Below are 23,983 nucleotides of genomic sequence, written 5' to 3'. Positions count from 1 at the left end.
AATAGCAGCAGGTGTTAGAAAACTGTAGACAAGACATGCTCTAGCTCTGCTATTGTGAGTCATTACTAGCCTGTGTGCTACAGAGGGCATCTGGAGTCAAGATGTTCTTTTTCTGGCACACCCCATATCCAAAAGCCAAGTTGTTGAAAAGTAAATGGCAGGTTGCCTTTGTTTAATCATATGTTTAGTGCACACATCTTTTGCTTCATTTGCAAACATATCAGCAAATGTAAAAAGCTCAGTAATTATAATAACTCATCACATTCTGAATAACTTATAAATTATGTAATCATAAAAGAGAATAGAAACCAAATTATTTCATAATTGAACAAAATTAGATAATAGTGCACATATTTCAAAATGTACATTAAAAGCAAAAACATGTTGTTGTTTTTTTTCCAATAAAGTAGCACATAATGCTATTTCAAAGCAGAAGAGTGTTGAGCCTAAGATGTTACTCCAGTCAAGATTAAAGTGCTGCTTGGGGGAGTGAGGTAATATGTCTACGATGGAAGACACACTGGCTTACAGAGGCCTAATTACATCACTATGAAAACCTCGCATCTGTTGGTATGCTGACCTGGCAACTGTGAAAGCAATAAAACATAAATACCTGGTACACCACAGACTGGAATGAGAATCTCATTTAATATAGCATTATTTCAAACAAAGATCTATGTATCAGCCGTGAATGCTGTAAACAGCAAGGAAATGTGTTAATGGCTATGTTTTTTTAACACTCAACATTTATTAAAATATAATCTCTTCCATCTTGATAAGCATGGCACTACTATTGTTGGTCATGATGTCACTATGAATTAACAATAAAAACAGCTATTTCATCTGCCCCCAGACCTTACTAACCTGAATCTAAGAAGAGAAAAAACAAGCCAGCAGTAATGTGAATGTTCATAATAACGGCTCAGTTTAAATCAGGAATGTCACCAAATATAAAACACCATGTTTGACATATTTAGGCTATCCTTAACATATTACTACTACTAGTACTCTAAAGAAAGTAGAAAAAGGCTTCTTCTGTCTGCTGGCTTTTGTGAATAAAACGGAGCCATTATTGATGCTGTTTTTCTTTATTACCCTTTCTAGTTCTGTATCAAAAGAGTGAGAGAAAGAGTCAGAGAGAAGGGTGAGGAAGTGAAGTACATGCCATGGGTGGTAGCAGGGGGTGGTAAAGCACAGCAGCTAGATAGGCTGTCTCCCAGGATCTTCTGTAATCTGTCTGTTCTGCTGGAAGACCACATGATGCGGGATCCTCAACAGATCAATAGCCAGTACAGACATGCCTGAAGTCTGAGGGGCACCAAATGTTGTACTCTGTTTAAAGGGGGTACTCAAAAAATCCAGAAAGCTACAGGCTTGTAAGTCTAACAGCAGTGACAGGAAAAGTCACGCAGAGCATTCAAATAAAAAAGGGAAAGTCTCATTTCTTGTTTAGAGGACAACAATCTTCAGGTTAACTGGCGACACAGGTTAATGTACAAAAAGAGCTGTCGGTCTAATCTGATTCAATTTTTTTACTAGGTTACTGAAGAATTTCACAGGGGAATACAAATACATATGCAGCTCCCTACTGAAATGTCAGCCCTCAAAATGCTAAGTGCTGACAAGCTGAAAAAAAGACCAAAACCACAGGAGATGCTCAAATCTAGAAAAATCACTCTTCACCTTTATACTTCTTTTTGCAGGGGTAGAAAGCCCCTCACACCCCCCTGAACTTATATATATCAACTGTGAGATCACCATACCATGAAGAAAAGGGAATATTCTGAGAAATGGCATCTTGGACTTAATATATGTAAGTCAGGTCTTATTGCCATTCAGTCTCCATGTTTTGGAACTCAGTCTAGCAGGTCCTGACATTTCAAATGGTTATCACATATGCTCTACCTGAACTTCACCAAGGCTTTTAACTTGGTCTGCACAGGTTTTTGATAGGAAAATGGAGGATTTAAAGAATAATCATTTTAAGTGTGGACATACATGGCTGTGCTGAGGGGGGACAATATAATGAACATAACCAGTGAAATACAGCAGGGTTTGATCCTGCATCCAATATTCTTCATTAAGGTCATTTCTATATATGAGGAAATTCAGAGTGAAATATCAGTTAAATGAGTGAAACTGTTGACAACAGAGAAGGAAAATTAATTGAGGGTTTTGATGTGACATGGAATGGAATAGAGTAATGGGGAAAGATATCAGCAAACAGAGTGCTGACTCTTTTGAGTGATGTGGGCAGTCCTGGGACCATACAAGGAAAAGGGTATCATGCTGCTTGAAGTAATCAAGAAGAAATCCCAAACAAGAATGTGTGGGATATAATGGAAAGGATATGACTGGAGACTAGAGGAGCTTGAGTTCTTTTCACTAGGAACCAAGAGGAATAGGAAGGAACAGGATACAAGTGCATAAGACCATGTCAAAAAGATACAAAGGGGACATTTTGAACACAAAGGAGTAGGGGAGGAGGGAGCACAGGTAGACGAGTATACGGGCCAACTTCTCTTTCAATCTGCAAAAGTACTTCAGATAGACTGTTGTGACACATGGACTGGACTACCAAAAAAAGTGGTGAAAAGGGTTTATGGATGTATTCAAGATGGAATGAGACTTGTGGAGAAGAGGTGAGGCAGAAAATAGGGATGTAGGGGAGGCAGACTGCTCTGTGCTCTTAAATGGCAAACTAGGCAGGCTTGTTGTCTCTTTCTGCTATCAAGCAAATGTAACATAATGTAACTCCACCAACCAAAACATAATCAAGGCAAGCTTGCTGGACCCTTTTTGAGAAGAGTGACAAGGTTTCTGATTCTATCTTACAACCACTATTTCTGGAAGAATATAAATTCTTTCTGTGGAAGTCTAGTATCTGTTTTTCTATCTACCCCAGAAGTCATAACCTTTGAATTAATTCTAACATTTCCATCCCCACATCTTATTATACCTTAAGTTTCTGGAGTCCCAGTTTCTGGTTTCCTAATCTTCTCTATGTTCAGCAATTCACTAACCCTTGACCATCCTGATCTCAATACCATTTTTTCTGTCCACCATTTTGTCTTGAATAAATATAGACAAATAACTTCAGATTGTCAGAGTATTACTCTGTGATCACGCAGGTCCATATATTCATTGGTATTTACCAGGCTACTGATCTGTGAGGATCTTAAGAAGCCTAACCTTACATTCCACTGGCAGTTTTAGCCCTTATATTTTGTGTATAAATAACCCAGAAATAGGCAGAACATGGATATGTCGGGACATTTACCTGCAGACCCTATCCATGAGGGACAAGGGTACTATAATAAAAACTCTCTATAGTCTAGTGTTAATTTCACTAAAATTACCACTGTGGTATTAAATACCAGTGCAAGGTTAGGTTAAGTTATTGCTTTTTGTCAGGTTTCTTACATATACACTACTCCACCATAGACACTGTTGCTTTTTTTAAATACCATGGTATATAGTTTGAAACCCATCTCCACTCAATTAGACTACTGACACACTTCATTAAATGAACAAATCAAAGGAAGAAACAGCAGTGGTAGGATCCTTTACCCTAAATCTAGATCTTCCCTAAGGAAATGAGCCTGTAATTCCATTGGAAGGTAGGTTTAGGTTCATAGGTGTGCACTAGGCTAATGGCCCTGGGGCCTTTACAAGCCTAGCCATAGGATTACCCTGGCATAGTGTCACCCGGCCTTAGTTCCCAGAGCCTCTGTCAAGTAGACCCACTGCAGTGATCCCCGGGGTGAATTTTGTTTCCCACCCACTCATCAAGATTTCTATTGAAAAGGGTCAGCGAGGTGCTCTGCTTAACATGTATGGGAAGTCTGTTCCATAGCATGGGCAGTCTCTGGATTATGATCCTGTCCCTACAGCATGCTGTGTTAATTGTGGTAATGAGGTTGAGGTCTCTGGAGCATGTGGTGTGGAGGGATTGGGATTTCTTTAGATGTAGCATTTCTAACAGAGGTGGGTCAGACATGGCTTTGTAAGTAAAGTAGAGATCGCCTCTAAGTAGGCGATATGAAACAGAGAATAGTTGGAGTTTTTTGAGTCTGTCCATATAAGATAAGTGTTTAAGGCCTAAGATCCTCTTTTTGTGGTACTTTTGCAGCCTCTCTAGTTGTTGCAGCTGTCTAGTGAGGTACATGCCAAATGGGGCATTGTACTCGATGATTGGCCTAATGAGGGAAGAGTAGAGGGAGACAATGACCTCTTTCTTCCTGGATGCAAAACCCTTAGTAATGAAATCTGCCACATAGAAGGACTTTCTGACCATAGTGGCAATGTGGTGATCAAAAGAGAAGTTGCTGTCAACCTGTGTTCCCAAATCTCTTATCATGCCTTCTGTGTTCAGTGGGCTACCATCAATGTGGTAATTCATGGGAACTGGGTTTTTCCCAAAGGGGATAATGACACATTTTTTGGCATTGAGCTTAAGGGCATTGTTCTGACACCAGTTGTTGGTCTCAGTGAGGGTATTCTGTAGGATATCAACATCACTTGGGGAGTTAATAATATCATCTGCGAACTTTGTCAGCCAGAGTCCCTTTGTGTTGACCTGGACTTCAAAGAAGTAGATACCAAACAGGAGAGGACCTAGGACCGAACCCTGTGTGACTCCACTCATGACTATTCAGCAGTCTGACTTGGAGTCAGCTACTTTCACACTGTGGGTTCTATCTGTGAGCCAGTTTGCAACCCACCTAGTGATATAGGGGTTGATGCCAAGCTTAGTGAGTTTTTCTATGATTCCTGAGTGGGGAATGGTATCAAAAGCCTTGGCCAGATCAAGGTAGGCTGTATGAACCATCTTCCCTTCATTCACAGCTCTGGTGACTGACTCAAAGAAGTTGACCAAGTTGAGCAGGCATGATCGACCCTTCACAAAACCAAACTATGTGAGATCCAGAGTTTGGAGATTCCCTATATCCTTGTTTATTGGGTCCATGATGATGCATTCCATAGCTTTGCATATCAGACTCATCAGGCTACTTGGTCGATAGTTTCTAGGGTCTGTAGTCGCTCCTCCTTTGTTAACAGGGATGACTGTAGCAGTGCACTATTCGATAGGGACAAAGCCTGAATTGAGGCTGTGATTGAACAGGGCACACAGGTGAGGTACCAGTTCACTTTGTAGTTCATGTAGAACACAACCAGGGATATCGTCAGGTCCCATAGAAGCTGTATTCTTGGCCTTGGACAGTGCTGTTTTAACCTGTGCAGTAGTAATACTGGGTGCCTGGCCATCTACTGGCATTGTGATGGGTCATTTTGGGGGGGGGGGGTAAAGTTGGAGCTGAATCTGTCGGCCAGTATACTGGCAATATCTGTTGGCTCGGTATAGGAGGTACCATTGTGCAGTAGCTCAAAGCAAATCTGGGTATTGCCGTGGAGATTCTTTACATAACTATAGAAGGCCTTGTGGTTGTCTTTATTATTTGCTGCAATTCTGTTTTCATAGCTAGCTTTAGAGGATTTGATGAAGGATCTCAACTTTTTGTTGAGGGCTGATAAGGGAGTTTTTCCAGTCTTGGGACTTCACCTTATTTTGCATGTTTCCTTCTTCTGTTGTAGAGTTTGTTTATGGCAGGGGACCACCAGATTGGCTTCCTTTTTTGGAGGAGAGCATCTTGGTTCTATTGGTTATGGCGACATCCATGCATTTGTGTACATGTTCATACAGTGCACTGGTGTATGATTCTGTGGTCACACAACTATTCTCCATTTGCATGGGTGCCGTGAAGTTTGCCACCTCTGTTTTTAGGATCACAAAGTTAGCTTTGGAGAAGTTTTTCATGGTGGTTACCTTTGAAGGGGTGGGGGGAGGGAGGGGGTGGATTTCCAAGGTGATCAGTTTGTGGTCGGCTCTAACCAGGGAAGAGCTGACCATTGGTGTAGAGCAATGGTCGCCCATGTTAGTAATGACCAGGTCAAGGATGTTGCTACCTCTAGTGGGGGTAAGAACAAGCTGGTCCAGGGCATTGGAATTAATAATCTCAAGGAAATGTTGGGCAAGTGTATTGGTACATGAGTAGTTTACCTAGTTAATGGAGGGGTTGTTGAAGTCACCTAGTAAGAGAATGTTAGGTTGGACCCTAATATTCACCAGGGTGCTTAGGAACGTGAAGTGTGAGCCTTGGGACATGGTTGGGGACCTATAGCAGGCTATGACCTGAATTGCGGTCTTACCCAATGTTAGCTGGACTTGAAGTATCTCTGATGCATTATGTTGGGCTACCAGTCTGGAGGTGTGCGCATCCTTTATGCATATGGAAACACCAATGGCTTTGGAGCTTCGGTCCAACTTCTGGGGCCAAAAGGTGTGGAATGAGTTATAGCCTGGTAGTGCAGGGGTGCTTTCTGCTGCCTTGAACCAGGTCTCTATTACAGCACAAATGTTGATGTTTTCCATTTTAAGGAGTGCTTCAAGCGAGTACATTTTGAGATTTAGACTTCTAGCATTGAGCAGCATCACCCTCAGATTGCATTTGTTTGTAGCTGTTGCAGTGGTAATTTGGTCCTTGGAACACTGCCTAAAAAAGGCAGTATGGGGGTGGCAAGAGCCTTGGCCAGTATCAGGAAGCCCAGAGGTGACAGATGCAGGCCATCTCTGGCAAAGCATCAAGGTCTGTCAATCATGTCATCCTAGGCAGACAGATACTGGATCCCCTTAGAATGACACCAGAAACTTAGCCAATTATTGAAATCAATAATTTTCTTCTTGTACTGTGGTATAATTCTGGGTGATGGTAGGATGCTGCTCAGGGCTAGGGTCATACCCACCTGGGCTTCATAATCTGAGAGCTCTTCCATGTCTCTTTTTATGTAGTCCAGGGAGGTATGTCTCAGGTCATTCAAACCCACATGTACAATGACAGAGTCATATTTGTACCTGTTGTTGAGGGACCTGAGTGCATGCATTAAATGGGGAATCCTGACACCTGACAGGCAGCTGACTGTTACCTTCTCCTTATTCAACCTAGTGAGTGGGACAGTAGTGTGCTTCACTATCGAGTCATCTATGACTAGTGTGTTGGGCATACTGTTTTGCCTTAGGGGCTTTCATTGAGTGGCACACTGTTTAGGAGAGTTATGTGTCTTGTAATTAGTGTTGTGTTGTGGTGGTCAAGTCCGTTTCTGCCTTGGAGGTCCCTGCTGCTTGGGTAGATTTTTATTGAGAGCCTCTATGAAGGTGGGTGTGTGGTTTTTGTTTTTATGTGAAGGCAGTGCTGGTGTGTGTTCTGGAGGACTATGAGTTCCATGTGGTGTGGTGCAAGAGTTGACCTCCTCTTGACCAGCCATTCCGGTCTTGGCTGGAGAGTGCATGGCTTCTAATTTGGATATATAATTGCATCTCTCGATAGTCTGAGTATTGGAAGGTAAGAGGAGAGGGTTGTCAGCGTACATGAGGCAGTTGCTACATTGCCTTAAGTTGCCCAAGTTCACCAGGTTAATAGGAGAAAGCACAGGGAACTGACCTTTAGACATGCCTGAAGGGGTGGGCATTGATAATAAGTACTGGATCTGTTTCCTTGTAGAACGTTTAGTGCTGGTGGCACTTTTGTGTGCTACAATAATTGCTACAAGAAGTCTGGTAAAGTGCTAGACTAATAAGCTAGTATAAGTGCAGGAGAGGAGAGAACTATTAGATCTAAGGGAAAAATTGAAGAGCAGACTTTGGTACCACTCAGAAGTTTGCAAACAGTCATTGATACAGCAAGTCAGTATCTGGACTAGACTAGTTACAGGAAAGACAGGAAACAAGCACAAATGCTGGCTTTTAAATCAGAAAGTTGAGAGAGATGGAAAAACTGTCTAAACGGGCAATAAACTACAATTTCTAGGCCAGAAACCACTTCTCTTATGGTAAATAGGCTACCTAGCGCTTACCACTCCCACTGATAAGCTAAAAGACTTCCCTCCAACACAGAAAGGCTTGGGGGGCTCAGAAGCTTACAAACAGTCTTGAATACAGCAAATCTGTATCTGGACTAGACTAATTACAGGAAAGGGGGGAAACAAGTGCAAACACAGGCTTTTAAACCAGAAAGTTGAAAGAGATGGAAGAAACTGCCCAAAAGGCCAATAAACCACAATTTCTGGGCCAGAAACCACTCCTCTTATGGTAGATATGCTATCTAGTGCTTATCACTCCCACTGATACGCTAAAAGACTACCATCCAACACAGAAAGGCTTGGGGGGCTCAGAAGCTTACAAGCAGTCCTGGATACAGCAAATCTGTATCTGGACTATAGTAGTTACAGGAAAGGGGGAAACAAGTGCAAATGTGGGCTTTTAAATCAGAGAGTTGAGAGAGATGGAAAAACTGCCCAAATGGACAATAAATACAATTACTGGGCCAGAAGCCACTCCTTAAGTGGTAGATAGGCTACCTAGTGCTTACCACTCCCACTGATAAGCTAGAAGGCTTCCCTCCAACACAGAAATTCTTGGGGGGCTCAGGAGCTTACAAACAGTCCTAGATACAGCAAGTCTGTATCTGGACTAGACTAGTTACAGGAAAGGAGGGAAACAAGTGCAAATGTGGGCTTTTAAATCAGAAAGTTGAGAGGGATGGAAAAACTGCCCAAATGGCAATTAACTACAATTTCTGGGTTAGAAACCACTCTGTATGTGGTAGATAGGTTACTTTATGCTTACCACTCCCACTAATAAGCTAGAAGGCTTCCTTCCAACACAGTAAGGCTTGGGGGGCTCAGGAGCTTATAAACAGTCCCAGATACAGCAAATATGTATCTGGACTAGACTAGTTACAGGAAAGGCAGGAAATAAGTGCAAATGTGGGCTTTTAAATCAGAAACTTGTGAGAGATGGAAAAACTGCCCAAATGGCAAATAACTACAATTTCTGGGCCAGAAACCACTCCTTATGTGGTAGATAGGTTACCTAGTGCTTACCACTCCCACTGATAAGCTAGAAGGCTTCCCTCCAACACAGAAAGGCTTGGGGGGCTCTACAGCTTACAAACAGTCCTGGATGTAGCAAATCTGTATCTGGACTAGACTAGTTACAGAAAAGTCAGGAAACAAGCTTAGAATTTTTTTTCTCTTTTTTTTAGTAAAGTGGAAAAGGAGAAAGCTGGAACAGAAGATAATTCAAGGTTAAGAGTCTAAGTGGGTTGTCCTTCTCAAATGTTCTCTTGGTATTAGGTAGAATGAACTAATGACACTAGACTGGGAGGAGTGTCCCAGGTCAAATTTACAGTATGGGTGGGCAACTGCAAAGCCACCAAGTATAAGAACAAGACACCAATAGGGAGGGCAAGTGGGAAACTATTACAGCTAGTAGCTGTAGCCACTAAATGAAAGTTTTAAACAGATAAAGGAGCAAGGAGACTAGAGAATGCTTTTAACTGCAAACAAATCAGTTATATGATACCTGACTAGAACACAGAAACCGCAAAAAATGCACAGAAAAGCTCAGATAGAGCACTCAGAAACAGAAAATACAACTCTCAATATGAAAAAGCAGTTTACAGTTAAGTAATTCAGTAAACATGCAATTAAAGTAATGAAACAGTATCTAGCAATGAAAAATACAATTAAAACAGTATAAAACAGTACATAAATGCAGTGAAATAGTAAAAAAAGCTTTATAACAGTGTAAAATGTAGTAGATTAACTGTATAGCACAATTATAAGCATTACAGAAGTGCAATTCAATGAAATAAGTGTAAGAAATAACTTATTCTGCTCTTGGAATCTTAAGGAATTTCTGCTTAGTCCCAGTGATGAATCACCATTCACAGCCTGGTAAATACAAGCACAGCCCTTTCCAGACACAGGGTTTATATACCAGAAAGGATAGAAGAATCTAGAGGCCCAAATTACTACTCAGTCCTACTAGCCCCTGCTGTTGCACCAATCACTTGTGCTAGAGAAGGTCAGGAAACCCTGTTACTCTCAATAATAATGAAGACAATACACTAACAGCATAAGAGGACTGCCAGAAACACAGTAAACTCAACAAACAAAACTACCAGGCCTGGGCAATAGCAGGGCTCTATCAAGATTATGCTACCTGAGTAGAACACAGAAACCTCACAATAAATGCATCGAAAAGCACAGAAAGAGCACTTACAACCAGAAAATACAAGTTTCAGTATGAAAAAGCAGTTTACAGTTTAGTAATTCAATAAAAATGCAATTACAGTAATGTACACCATTACAGCTACTAGCTGTAACCACTAAATGAATGTTTTAAACAGATAAAGGAGCAAGGAGACTCTAAAGAATGCTTTTAACTGCAAACAAATCAGTTATATGATACCTGACTAGAACACAGAAACCTCAAAAAAAATGCACAGAAAAGCACAGATGGAGCACTCACAAACAGAAAATACAACCACCAGTATGAAAAAACAGTTTACAGTTAAGTAATTCAGTAAACATCCAATTAGAATAATGAAACAGTATCTAGCAATGAAAAATACAGTTAAAACAGTATAAACCAGTATATAAAAGCAGTGAAACAGTAAAAAAAGCTTTATAACAGTGCAAAATGTAGTAGATTAACTGTATAGCACAATTATAAGCATTATAGAAGTGCAATTCAATGAAATAAGTGCAAGGAATAACTTACTCTGCTCTTGGAATCTTAAGAAATGTCTGCTTAGACCCAGTGATGAATCACCATCCACAGCTTGGTAAATACAAGCACAGCCTTTTGCAACACAGGGTTTATATACCAGAAAGGATGAAAGAATCTAGAGGCTCAAATTACTACCCAGTCTAACTAGCCCCTGCTGGTACACCAATCACTCATGCTAGAGAAGGTCAGGAAACTCTGTTACTCTTAATAATAATGAAGACACACTAGCAGCATAAGATGGCTGTCAGAAACACAGGAATGGCTTTCCTACAATGGTCTTATCTTGTTCCTCTATACCTCAAGCCTATAAACACAGATTCTCTTGTCTCACCAAAAATAACACTGTTCTACATTCCTTATTAGAATTCCCTAATTTACTGAATTACAAAGGTCCAAACTATTACTTTCTTTGTCTGCTTATCAGCAACTACCTCATCCTTAACCACTGCCTTCTCTGAGCTCTTCATCTTATCCTTATATTCCTACCACATATTTCATTCATATGCTTTTACTCACATAAATCACTCTCCATCACCCTGCACTAACCTTCTTCAGCCATCAGGACATCTTTTGCTGAATTGCACAAATGTAGATGTGGAATAACCTACTGGCTTCCTGTACTAATGAATTTGGCAAGTAAAAGGATTGCAAATCCAAATACATAGACTTTTAACTTAATACTTAACTTAGTGGTTAATTTATCTAGTTATACTTTAACCAACGTTGAGTTGTCTTTACTAAATCATGGCTTATCGTTTATACCCTCAAGATCTGCTGACATTACTGATGTTTTACTGGACATTAAGAATTTTGTTAGAGGTGTGAGTTTAAGAATGCAGTTTGGTAACAATAATGCTATAAGTGGTAACGTGTTTAGGAAGCCCTCTACTTATATACCTCTATCTCATCCTCTGCTTGAGGCATTTGATAGGGCATGCAAATGTGATATCTTTGAACTGTATCAGTCTCGTACTAGATCTGAGTTTTATAACTTGTCCTTTGATGAATTTACATCTGTTAAAGGGCTACAGGACAATGATAATATTGTGATTAGACAGGCAGATAAGGGGGGTGCAATTGTGGTTTTAGACTACGTTATGTACTCCAATACTATGAAAAACATGCTAAATGATGTTAACACATAGTCTATGCTCAATAATTTATTATTAGATAGATTAATTAAGAATGTGCATGCAGAATTATATGACTTATTATTATGTGGTGTGATAGATGATGAACTATATAAATATTTGTTGGTTGATTCACCATTGGTTCCTTCATTTAGAGGACTCCCCAAGATCCACAAAACTTTGGTCTGCCCACTAATGAGACCCATTGTTTCTGGTGGGGGGTGGCTTATGGAGCCGACATCCATATATATTGAGAAACATCTTAGACCGATAGTTAATGACACAACAACTATACTTAAGGATACACAACAGTTTTTGGAGGATTATGGTGCATATCTTTCTGCACACAATACAACTGATGATGAGTTGTTGGTCACAATAGATGTGGTATCTTTGTTTACTACCATACCTAATGATGTAGGGATGGAATATCTAAGGTTATACCTTATCGAGAAAGGAGTGCACAGGGATCTGGTTATTAAAATCAGTATGCTACTTGATTTGGTACTTAATAATAATGTATTCATGTATAATGACAACTATTACCTACAAAGAAAAGGGGTTAGAATGGGCACCCCTTGTGCCAACTCGTATGCCAACCTTGTGTTGGCATACTGGGAGAATACATATGTCACATCCAACATGAACTATGCTAACAACATCAAGTTCTACAGGCATTTTGTGGACGATGTGTTTTTTGTATGGGATGGGACTATGGATGGGTTAACTGAATTCATTGAATATATAAATGGTATGACAAATTTCTTGAGTTTTGAACATAAATGCTCTAATGATGTGATTGATTTCCTAGATGTACAGATATCAAAGAGAAATGGGGTGGTACATTCAGAAATATACAGGAAATCTTGTTGGAGGAATGGTATTCTACATCGTAGTAGCATGCATCCACAACATATTTATGGTAATATAGTAGAGAGCGAGTCTCTCGTTTGACTACAGAAGATGAGGTTTTTAATTGTAAACAGGAGATGCTAGTCGGCAATCTCTTAGCAAGAGGTTATAATGAGAAAGAAGTAGAAAACATCTATAGTAATACCGACTCGATGAGGAGAGGCAAGGGCAAACCATATTTATATAGACACCAAGGCTGTGATACCGCTGAAGTTAACAGAGGACATCATACAGCTATTAATAGGATTATAATTCCTTATTCCAATAAGAATATGAAGATAAAGGATATTATAAATAAGAACTGGAGTATCCTTACTACTGATGATACTATTTCTGAAATAGTAGGCAATAAACCTAGGTTCAGTTATAGGAATATGAAATCTCTGAAGAGGTCACTTTGTTGTGAGGACAATGACAAGGGAGTGACTATATCAAATAGGAAGGGTACATTTCTCTGTAGAGGGTGTCATCAATGCACATATATGTCAGGAAATAATGTCTTTATACACCCAGATACGGGAAATTCTTTTAATTTTGACTTCTATGCTGATTGTAAGTCAAGAGATTTAGTCTATCTGGCTGTTTGCCAGGCATGTTCATGTTTTTATGTAGGTAAGACGAACAGAAGTCTCAGGGAACGTGTGAGGGAACATGTATATGCTATCAACAAGGAGGATGATCACAATGCCTTAGCTAGACACATATTAAGTGTAGGGACATCACACTCTTTTAAGTTCAGTGTACTACAGTTAATGAAAAGAACGAAAAGATTAGGGAATATAAAAAATCAAACGGAAGAATGTGAGAATAGATGGATCATCAGATTACAGGCATATAGAGGACGAGGACTTAATGAGAAGGTTAGTTTAAAGCCTTTTCTAGCAGCACATCCTTATAAACATTGATTTTTTGGATTTCCTTGATTCTGCTATTTTTATTGATATAGTTTATATATATATATATATATATATATATATATATATATATGTGTGTGTGTTTGTTGAAATGTTATGTTTGTTTTTATGTTTTAGGAAGGCACATTATGTTTATTATGATAGAGATATATTTTATGATGTATGCCTATATTTTTTAAGTAATTTAAACATGTGATGATGCTATGATGATGCTGATTGGGTGCTTTGTATTGGTGTCCATATTTAAGAATGTTTTTTTGAAATGTAACTGTTTTGAAGTCTGATGAAGCATTGAGAGAACGCAAAAGCACTTACTTGCACTGCAGGAATAAAAGAGTTTTTATTAGCAGTGGTGAGCCCTATCTGTTTTTTGACTTTTGATATTGGATCTGAGAGGTCTCCTTATCCAGGACTGTTTGTTGTGTTTTCTCTTCTACATAGACTTTTACCCTAAATGGCCTACTCTTTTCTAGCCTGGAAGTTAGCACAAAGTGTTAAACTTCGAAACTGTTAACACAAGCTGCCTCATGTAGTTAAAGGTACAGAACATGATTCTTTCCACCTCCATTTGCCTTCTATGTAAGTTTTAACCAAACATGCTACCAGGATGCCCCTGAAAGGGACATTTGTATCCAGTGGGCTTACTTAGTTAAAAAAAAAAGTTCCCACTGCATCTTAATCTCGCTGCTTACCTTGTGCAGTCAACACCAATGTTCCTAAAGTCCTCCTTCTCTGCACTTCTGGCACTGCTGAACTACAGTGCCATACTTAAGAGTTGTTAAAATTTGTTTCTTCTATTTTTTTTTCAAAACTGGTCATGCAGCTCTGCATTCTGCACCACAATTATTTCAAAATGCATACACTTGTCATCTCTTTTTGTCTTTGTATTTATAGCATGGTTAAAAGCGGTCCACAGAAATTAGCCCATTTAACATGTTATTGATTGAATAAATATGCAAATGTTCTCTCTCAGGACTAAATCTATCACACTAACATTAAAGTTGCTGACGAAGCTAATGTCACTGGCACTGGGGCGATGATCACCCAATATTAGTTTCAGTGAATGATGCGTTATGTACAAATATCCAACTCTGACTTGCCTATTTTTCATAATCCCATTTCATTTCAGATCAAACAGACCAGTGTGCTTAAATATAATGCTCTGAAGTGACAGTAGGGATGTAACTTCAGAACTTAGGCATTTATATCACCTCTGAAGAGGCACTAAGGATGTAGCTTCAGAACATAGACATGGGGCATTAGATACCTGACTGAGCCATCTCCATAGTGCTAGAATTTCCAACAAGCAGGATTTTCCTTTGGAGGAGGTAATGACTTTCCCTTGAAAATAATATAAGACATAGAGAGAGAGAAACAGAAAGATAGAGAGAAAGAAAGACAATGGAAAGACAACATAACCTCCAGGCATTTCTCCCACAGAGCATGAATGGGCTGTGGTAGAGATCATTTTGAATTAGGGAAATTACTAGTATCCCTGGTTTACGTGTGTCCCAACTAAGGCAGCATGATGGAGAGAAAAAAAAACACAGCTCAGCAGAAAGTAATAGGCATAGACTTGTCAAGTGGCATTTAATTACATCACTTAAAATAACTACAGTATTGTGTGACACTGTGAATAAAAGTTTGCATATGCTGGTATTTAAATCTTCTTCTATAATAACCATAGCCAGCTGTAGGCACCGGCGAACCCTGTGATCGCTGAGGCTGCTGTAGTCCTGAGGGGAGCCCCAACCAATGTAAGTTATCTTATTTTGATATTTGGCTGTCAGACCAACAAAAGCTAGTGCAGCAATCTTATGTACTATATAAGCCAGGTGGGTAATAACTCGCAAGATGAGGAATCATAAGGACTGGCACCACTTCTTTTCCTTAAAATTCAAAGATATCTTTGGTTGTAGTGACAGCATTTTGTCAGCTAGAAGGCTTCATAACTTCATTAAATGTTTTACCACTGATATAGTGCTCTTGGTTTAGTTAAATCCTTGTGATGGGAATGCTATCCATTTAAATTAACATCTCAGTTGGCGCTAGGCACCCACAATACTTGCAGCTGTGGGAGGCTCATTGATTATCTTTGACTATGTGGTGGCTCTGTAAAAACTGCCACTGGTTGAGGGAAATGAAGAGAAAAAAATAGTTCATTCACTTATTACGTGCTTTATCCTAAACAGGTTTATGATATGACACTATCAGAATAAAGCCATTAATCAGTGAATGAATGTGAGTGATGTAAGTGCTAGAGACTGGCAACCGAGACTGATTAATCTCAGCACTTATCTGGGGTTTTAAGAAGAGCAAATGTCCCAATCTTCAGGGATGTTTTTTTTTTCAGGAAGTTGTGTAAATACAGGAAGGACATTGGATATTATAACTCTCAACTTCCTTGCTTAAGAAATCTGGGCAAAGCCAAATATAACGGTAGAATAAAGGCTCAGAATCAGGATCGCTTTTTAAATATTATTCTAAATCACTTAAAACCTTAATATAATAACCAGTTTTGCATCAGCATGCATTTTATTAACAATAAGAAGTATGAAATTCTGTCTGACATTACTGACTGTCTGTAATAATGTATGATTTACAAGCAGACAGTAACAAGTATATATTATTTCTCAATAAAATTTTAAAAGTGACTTAACCCTGCTGTTGCTTGACTGCTAAACAACAGTCACTAATCTGGTGTAGCAGTATTAATGTCGGAAAATGTATTGCTAGTTTATGAAATCAGTGAAAACTAGTATTGTTATGGCTTATGCATATGAGGGGGTTGGAGTTGGATTGCATTGTAAGAGTAACAAGTTACAAGTTTGTCCTAATTTCTTTCATTTTCTATCACAGTCATTAGCACTGCCATTATGCTTGTGTATGTGGTGGTGGTTGCAATGCATTTAAGAGTAACAGGTTGGTCATAAATTTCTTTCACTTATCATTACAAATATAGACATTGTACATAATAAGCAGTTATCTTCAGTGGTTTGGCAGAAGTAGGATGTGCGTGAAAGCAACGCTAACTGGTACAGTGGTGCAGTGAGTAGTGTTACCATTTCACACCTCTTTGATTTTGTTGTATTCTTGGCTGTATCTTTTTCTGTGTGGAGTCTGCATATCTTCCCTGTCTCTGTATAGGTTTACCCATGTGCTTTGGTTTCCTGCAGCATCCCAAAGACATGTTGTAGGTAAACTGTCGTTCCTCCAGTTTCTTTGAAGGTGAGTATGAAATATGTTTTTGCATCTTGTGACAGATGTGTGTATGTGTGTGTGTGTGTGTGTGTGTGTGTGTGTGTGTGTGTGTGTGTGTGTGTGTGTGTGTGTGTGTGTGTGTGTGCGTGTAACATATCACTGATATTTATCTGTGAACAGACAAAAATGTTGGGCACATACATAACTCTTCTGACTAGTGGTAAAAATGCAGTTAACAAGTAATTATTTTTAAAATATAAGCCATAAAGTATATCACAGAACATTCAGATCCTTAGAGCTCCTAAGGGTCTGATGGACCCCACACCACAGACTGTATAAATGGATTTTGACATGGGCTTACAAGTGTCCTGTACTCTCAACTGCAACCATTCTAAAACCAGCCCTGCTCAAAGGTGTGTACAGATGAGTACTGCAGCTTGTATGGGAGGCTGGGGATGACGGAGCCATTATTTCTTTAATTTTCCTCACAATCAAACCTTAGAAGTATGCATACTAGGCCATTACAGCTTGTGTTGGGAATGGGGAGAGTGTGGTTACTCTTTCTTTTACTTTATTCAGTCCTCATAAGTGTACAAAGAAGGTCACTATATGTTTTGTAGGGACAGTGTTTTTCCTCTATGAGCAACAAGATGGAATACATTACTGTGATCATTATTATTGTCTTTTTAACTTTACTGACAATCACATATCAGGCAGATATACAGTTGGCTGCCTTTTGGGGGATGGGGGTGACAGCAGTCACATGTGACACATGACTGTGGTCATTTGTGCCTTAGCTTTTATTCCAGTCTAACACCAAAGGAATGTAAGGGCAATGACTTTTTTCTTTTGTTTTTTTTTTTGGTTTTTTTTTGGCTGGGGGGCAGGCAGTATTCAAAGAAAGCATGTTTGTATCCTCTCAGATAGTTGCCTTCTTAGTTTGTTGTTAGCTTTGCTTCAGGCCACCACTCGATCAAAAGTTTGGGAAAATGCTACTAGGGGCCTGGTGGCCTCCAGACTCCCAAGCTTAATTCAGTTACTTCCTACACAGTTGTTATTGTGCTACTTTGGCCAGTTGCTGTGTCAAAAGGATGCAAGGATAGGTAATGTTTAACACTAACAATATATTTCTTTCCATAGTCAAAGGATGTTTAAAAAACCTCTAAAATGCCTTTCAGAGCATAGAGAAACCCATGGCATCTGGAGAAAAGCTGAAAAGTAAGACAAAAAGGAAGAAAAAAAGTAATATGTATCATATTGGGAGCCCGGGTGGGGGGGGTGAGGGTGAAGCTCTAGAATATGCGTGGGGGATGACAATAGGCAGTGGAGGCACCACAGAGCCTGTCACCTAAAGCACCATTAAACTTAAGGACAGCTCTGTATATAGGGCTGTAATGTAACATCATTGCAACTAAATGCCAGTCACTGTGAATGTCACTCTGTGAGATGCACCAATATGGTGTGATATGCAGGCAACTCATAATGTAAAACCATTGTATTTAGTTTGTATGTACTACTCCTAAAATTTTGCATTATGAGCTAAAATATTGCATTAATGTGGTGACAGTGATATGGTGACACTTAGGCTGAAAGTGTCCTGGGGCCTATGATTGGACACTTGCTAGGGCCCCCAAAATACACCAGCACTGATAATAACAATTGTTATTGTATAGCAATTTCCAAATCTGTGAACAGAAAATCAACCCAATGCTTGTATCCATCATGCTCAAATAACAGTTCACTAGGTCCCTGACTTAACTCTGCTATTATATTCTGCATATACTCACTTCTTTCAGAGGTACTCTCAGAGATAACATACATTGTTCAATATAGCCAGCTCAAATGTGAAGATATATTTCCTTCTCTTCCAGTTTCATGTTGCTCCTACTGGCTTGTGTTTACTTCAAATTATCTTTAATAACTCATAATACTGGCCAGTATATTGATGTCAATTAGTGCCGCTGTATCACAGTGCTTGATTCTTTGTTTGGTACTTGGTTAGGGCGTCATGTGTATAGAGTCTGCATGTCCTGCCTGTGTCCATGTGAGGTTTTCAGTTGTATTGCAAGTGCTCAAGCCCAAAGCACTCAAACACAAGTTCCTTGATGCCAGGGACTGAAGCAGCTTTTAGCACATGCATCCAGCTGCTCATGCTCAAACTCAAATATGAGTTGAGCCAAGCAGTTGCCACACCCTATTACCTGCTTACTAGGGAAGGAAGTCAGGAAGTGCCCATGAACCAGGTAAGTAGGAAAAGGAAATGGGGGAGGAGGAACTTTAAATTTGAGTAAGGAAGGGGGATTTTAGGTTTAGGGGTGATTGGGAGTTTAGGTTTAGGAAGAGGTAGGGGATTTTTTAGGTTTAGAGGTTGATCTTTACATTAGGTTTAGGAAGGGGAGAGGGATTTTAGGTTTAGGGAGACATCAGTGTATTAAGTTTAGGGAGAAATCATGAGTTTAGGTTTAGGGACTAGGTGGGAGTTTTTAGGTTTAGGATCAGGATTCTGGTAGGGAAAGGTAGTGTACATTTATTTAATGGGGAATGAATTGGTAGGACTTAGAGCACTTGCCAAAATGACTGAGTGTCAGTGAGGAAGTGTGTTGCGAGCTAATGGTACATGAGCACTTGTATTAGACCTAGGGTTTTCACAGGTTTTTATGCTTTCTTCCACATCTCAAAGACATGCCATAGGTAAATCTGTAACCCTGAAAATTGCCCATAGATGTGAATGCCATATCCGGAATTAGTGTCTCTGTCTTGTGCCGACTGATTATCAGGATAAGCTCAGCTGACACTGTGACAACAAAGTGTATAAAGCTGATAATCACAGAATGAGTGAATGTATAAAGTATTAATGTTTTTTCCAAAAGCCAAAACTTCTGCTAATCTGATATGATGTGCTAATGTAGCTCAAAACAAAGGTAGTCCTTTCACTCGCCAAGAGCAAAAGAGCAAACCACAAAGTTGTATATGTACAAGAATAGTTTTTTGTCTCATTTTGTATTCTGTTACCAGAACAATTTTTGGTCAGATAACTATACAGCATTTGACAAAAAAAAAACTTAATTGTATTGTCCAATATTAATTTCATCCCTTTCGGTAGTGGACAAAGATATTATAAATAGATTATAATGTTGATGCTTTTCTTACTCCCGTTACATGATTCCAAACAGAAGCAAATTCTAAATTTGGTAGTTCTTGGATCAGCCATACAAGGTATAACCTCCAGAGAGACATTGAATGTTTAAAATGAGGATAGCTAAAAGAGTTCTGCATTAACAACAGTGACACATCAGTCAAGGATCACTCTTTGAACACTGTGGAAATAAACAGAGTCACTGCATAACATCACTCTGTTGCTAAAAATAAGGAGAAAAATTGCTCTCATGTAAATGATATTTATTTACAGTTAGACACAATGATACTTGTCCTCTGAGCTGAGACAATAACTACACCATGTTGCCATTGCAAACATTTATTGACACTAATAACCAACATAACATTCAATTTGCAACCACAAAGTAAGCACATTTGTAACCTTCCCCTTAAGCCAGCTGGTGTAACCAAGCCCTTTCCACTACTAGCTGATAAGGATCTGGGTGCATAACCCAAGCTGCCTCTGACCTGGTTTCAATAATGTGGGAGGGCTTGACTGTCAGGCCAAACACCACTTGCTTTGTCAGGGCTTAAAGCTAAATATACACTGCCCAGGCATAGAGGCTACTGAGTACTATCCAAGATAGGGGGAAGAAAAGGGGGGGGGGGAATGCCTCAAGGCAGCTGCCAGATGGCATTCTCATGCTGGCCCCCACCCCCCACCAGCTTATTAGTAATGCACATGAATATACTAATTTAGTAAAATATATTATTGAACTATTTTTTGACTGATAACACAATATCCAACATCCAATATCCACATGAAAAATATCAAAACATATATATATATATTTATTTATATAGATAGATAGATTTAGATATAGATAGCTAACTGTTTAATAAGCATGAAATAAACAAATAAGCAAATAAATAAGAAAAAAAGTAAAATAACAAAAGTAACTAACTAACTACACCACCAGTTACAAGAAACTGGAATTTTACTTTGCCATTGCTCTCCATGGTTCTTGAAAAGCTGTATTAAGTGAGCATAGAAAGAATAAATAAAATTAATGCAGTTGAGGGCATGGCCAAGATGGCTAATTGAGAGCAGCAACTGGTGAAAGCTCTGTGACTGAAAACTTTTCTCTGACAGAAAATGTAATCAAAAAATTAAAATGTAATAGTTAGATTTCTTTCCTCACAAGACAAGGACTTAGTGCTGAAATCAGCTTGGACTAATTCCCCTATCAAGATGGGTGAAAAAGTTATTTATTTTAACAATGACTACACCTCTACAGTCATATCCAGAATAAAGGAGTGTGTTCCTCTAATTAAGTCCTTGACGAAAGTCAATATTAAAGCTCAAATTCTTTTTCTTGCAAGAATAAAAATCACTTTGCCAGAAGGAGTGAAGATCTTTGATTCCCTACAAGAAGCAATAGAATTTATCTAAAAGAAGAAAATACTGTCGGACATAGAAAAAATGGAATGGTCATCCCAGAGTTTGAAGAGACAAGCAACAAAAAATGGATGGTCTGTGAAGGAAGTAGTAAACAAAAATAAGAAACTAAAGGACAAATTAATACATTCCTTCTAATTTTAAATGCTTTGTTTTATGAATCATAATATATTTGATTCTGGAAAATCTCTAAACTGTAAGGTAATGTGAATCATCTTTATTATTAACTTTCTCTTTTCCTTTCTATATCTACTTCTTCTAATTACATATAGTACTAAGTATTTAAATAACATTCTCTTTCTTTCTCTCTCTCTTCTTTCTTCCTATTCCTTTTTGTTACTAATGTTCCTTTTCCCCACTATAAGTACTTTACATACTTTTTCCTTTTAAATAACTACAAATTATGTATGTCTTTTAATTCTTCAGTAATAGTATAATTTGACTTAATACCAAAGTGCATTTTTTCTAGTGGGTCAGTGGTGAGGTAACAGTATGTTTCTGATTAGTGTTTCTAACTAGATGTTTTAGACTCTTTGTTTAGACACATATAAACATTAATACAGTACATTAATGGTGTTTTATAGATGGCTAAATATGTTTATATATATATATATATATATATATATATATATATATATATATATATATATATATATATATAGTTCCCCTTCACAAAGTTGAATGTTCAGAAACTCGAAATGCATATGGCTGAAGCCATATGCTCGAGTTTCTGAAGCTCGACTTCATGAAAGGGAGCTAAAAAAAGAAAAATGTAGCACAACAAAGTGTTTCTGCAGGGGGGCAAGCCCCCTTGCACCCCCACACCCCGCTACTTATTTATTCCAACTCTGAGATCGCACTACAGTGCAGAAAGGGAAATCTCCCATTCTGCGCTGTATGCCGTTCGAGCTTTCACAATTTCGAGCATATGGTCTCGGCCATATGACTTTTGAGATTGTGGCCATTTGACTTTGTGAAGGGGAACCATATATATATATATATAGAGAGAGAGAGAGAGAGAGAGAGAGAGAAACTAAGTTCTTTTCTTTTTTCTCTCTCTCTCTGGTCTGGTTAATTGGTGGGTAAATGATTGAAATGTTATAAAATGATTTCTGATTTGAGACAGCTGTTGTTACTTCTAAATAGCTGTTTTTTATATGAAAGGGTTAATTTTTTCATGATGTTGATGTTTTGTGAGGAAACTGGTGGTCTGTGTGACTGTTCTCATTGTGGAGATTCATGACATGCACTGACAAGGCAGCTTGAGTGGGGTTTTTTTTGTTTTGTTTTCTTGCTTTCTGTAAACTCTAAAAGCTTCAAGATTTTATTTCCTGCCAAAAATGCTTTTTTCCTCACTAGAGACGACCTCTGCTGTGCATGAGCCTATTTAGATACTTTTTAACAAGTTTATGAAGCTGCAGCTTGAGGAAACGACAGTGATGACATCACTTGACCTTTTGAACTTGTTAAATGGGTGTATTTAGAATTCTTTTCTCTTGAAATTCTGTTATCCTACACTTAGATACTTTAAATGGTAAATAATTAGTTCTGATAAAAGTGTTTAACTCCTTTGAAAATGCCTATGTTCTTTTATAGATACAAACATTCTGCAGATTCAATGACACTTTTGGTAACTAAATGACATCAAATGAACTAGGAGCTGCATTAGAAAACTCATTATGCACATTAACATCGGACTTATGTTACATAACTAAACCTTTAGTAACTAAACAGAGGGTTGTGAGGCTTTTTTTGTAATAAGTGTTATATATATATATTTAACAGATCCTTACATGAAAAATGTTAGATAGATGACTGATAAAATGCTTAAAACATCTGATGTTTCTTGAAAAGTCTTGGAATATTGACAATCTTCTTAACCTTTAGCTTCTAATGTTTATACATACTTTGCTCTCATATGTATTTCTGACATATCTACTGTACTTATCAGAGGTGCTATTATTATATGTGACATATTCATATAGCTTCAGTTATATTGGGCACTCTCATTTTAATGTATAGTGCATGGATTCAGATTTCTTAATTGCGTTCATAATGCTTTTCTTTTTTGTTTTTATACTATATTCTAAGCAGAGATTAATAATTTGTGTCTTTTGGTGTTGTAGAGGTGGTGGATGGATGGTTTAGTTAAGTTTTTAACTAAACCAGAAACTTTATGTTTCATGTATGTGTTTGTAAATAGTTTTGGGTTTTTGAAAGTAGTGCTTAATACACGTTATACATCCATGATAAGTAAGTTTTCAGTAGATTTCAAGTCAACACAGAAGAAACATATTACTGGTTTGAACAATAATGTCAAAATAGCTGGTTTGCTTAAATATATCAAAATGCATAAAGCCCAGATCATCTTTTTACAGGAAACCCATCTATTAAAAAAAAGACCTACAACAACACTCATCTAATGGCTATACCATTCTGGCTGATTCATGTTTTAAGACTAAGAGAAGGGGCACTCTTATTCTATGGAAAAATACTTATACTATGCCAAGAATTATAGATACAATGTCAGATAAAGATGGGATGCTAAGCATGGTTATTTTGGAAATCAATAGGAAGTATTATACTTTGATTAATACATACTGGATACCAGGACTTAGTACAAAATATGTTGACAAAT

The sequence above is a fragment of the Protopterus annectens genome, chromosome 4.part1, assembly GCF_019279795.1.
Source record: "Protopterus annectens isolate FY-2018-M chromosome 4.part1, PAN1.0, whole genome shotgun sequence".
In the NCBI taxonomy this organism is placed as follows: Eukaryota; Metazoa; Chordata; order Ceratodontiformes; family Protopteridae; genus Protopterus; species Protopterus annectens.
The sequence above is the reverse complement of the archived record's forward strand: the minus strand, read 5'-3'. Positions refer to the sequence as shown.